Raw genomic sequence first — 1,846 nt, 5'->3', positions numbered from 1 at the left:
AGGGAGTGGGGAAACAAAGGGCCCCCGAGGGCCTGACAGGCGCTGGTCCAGTCGGATGCTGCAGAAACGCTTCCCGGCTTCTGTCAGCATTTTCCCTGAGCCCTCGCCCACTGTGACTCAAGGACTCAGCACCTCTTCCAGGCCATGATGGTCTTTTGATTTGATTTCGTTTCGTATAATCATCATCTCTCCTTCTCCTCAGCCCACCACCCCTTAGCCACTCTCCTTAGCCCTTTTCTTTCCCAGTAATGAAACTTGCCTCTTGACCCATGAGCAGGTTCTGCCGTGAGGAGAGTTGTGCTTGCGCTCTGCAGAACCACCTCTGTAGTCGTGACAGGGAAATGATTCATATCTTTGTTTACTCTAGGAGCTTTGTGTACCATGGGTTGAAAGAGTTTCTGAGGTTCTGGGGGAGAGGCACGCACGTTTATATTAGGGACATGCTCATCCTGGAACTTTTGGGACCTAATTAGGCCATTGGCTACCCAGTGTCCTGCATCTTCAGGTCATCGTGACCACAGGTCCTGCCTGTGGAAGACTGGAAGATAATAGAATATTTGTGCTTGGTGGAGCTGAGAAGGACATCAGAAAGATGAGAGATGTACACAAGTTTGGCAGCAGAGTTAAAAAATGAATCCAAGTTTCCTGCCTTCACATTCAGCTCTTTCTGCAATAGTATGTGACCCTTGCAATCACTTCTGGATAGCCAGGCAATATAACCTAGCATTAGCTCCTTATTGAGAACTAACTTCTCAGTTGGACCAAAGATTCCTAGAGACTCAACTCATCTACACCGGATTTAGTCATTCCAACACCTCCTCTGTTCTGATCCTCCTTAGCCAATATCAACAAAGGGGCTGCACTTGAAGTTGGAGGCACAGGTACGCTCTCACTTCACACCAATCCCTGGACAGGTGAGAGGCAGCCCGCTTCAGGGGAGGTTACTGACACCTACTAGTTATGTGAGCCGAAGCAGACTACTTTTTCTCTCTAAGCCTCAGTTTCCTCATTTGAAAAGATGAAGTTTTTGTATATTCCACTTTAGTCCATGCTAGATTTGAAGCCACCGGAAATGAAAGGTTGGGCTGAGGTCCTTCCGGTCCTTGCATTCTGAGCTTCTTTCTCCCATAAATACCTCGGTTTAACTGAGGTCATATTAACATTCTACCTCAGCATTTAATTTGTGGCAATGAAGTACACAACAGGGAACCAGCACATTATCAAGGCTTATTTGCTAACACCAGATAGCTGGGGGTTCACAGCCTGCCTTACTCTTCCTCCCCAGCCTTGAAGACTGTCTTTTTTACAAGCTGCTCTGTGGCACCACCTTATGGTTTTGGGGGGCAACGACTTGATCAGTCATGTCGCCATTTCCCTTTACAAGAGGATATGGCTTCTCACGCTGCCTGATTTCCTTGCTCGCCTCAGACCAGGGAATCAAAATCCATCTTACTACATATGTATGCCTCTTTCTCCCTCTGATTTCTCCAAACTATTGACTGATTTTCTCAGGGAAATCTTTCTCACCCTTTCTCCCTTTCCCCGATTTCTTTTATCTCCTTTCCTTTTCTATTCACAAAATCAAAAATAACTCCATTATGGCAGTTGAGGTTAGTGCTGTATCATTAACAAAAAAGTCAAAAAATTTTGAAGTCATGTTAGACCTAGTGGAGAACTTCAACAGCCTTTGAATGTCCCCTCAGAAACAGCCGACTCCTTACTTAAATTTCCACTGAGCTCTCTCTTCCTCTAATTGAGCCTATTTCTCCTCATCACCAGCATTCACAAGAAATAAAAGAAACCATTTATTACACAGTTTTCTTAGTTTTTAGTTTTGGTTAATGAC

The 1,846-nt window shown here is 45.2% G+C and overlaps 1 protein-coding gene across 1 annotated transcript in view; it reads right to left on the bottom strand.

Moving 5' to 3' along the window:
* HAO2 (hydroxyacid oxidase 2 (long chain)) overlaps window positions 1-1,846 on the bottom strand; it is a 25,667-nt gene that overhangs the window by 18,970 nt on the left and 4,851 nt on the right. The gene's annotated exons all lie outside the window — the stretch shown is intronic.

Source organism: Galeopterus variegatus, unplaced genomic scaffold (genome assembly GCF_000696425.1).
Source record: "Galeopterus variegatus unplaced genomic scaffold, G_variegatus-3.0.2 Scaffold544, whole genome shotgun sequence".
Taxonomy (NCBI): domain Eukaryota; kingdom Metazoa; phylum Chordata; class Mammalia; order Dermoptera; family Cynocephalidae; genus Galeopterus; species Galeopterus variegatus.
This window is presented reverse-complemented; position numbering and strand designations above follow the sequence as displayed.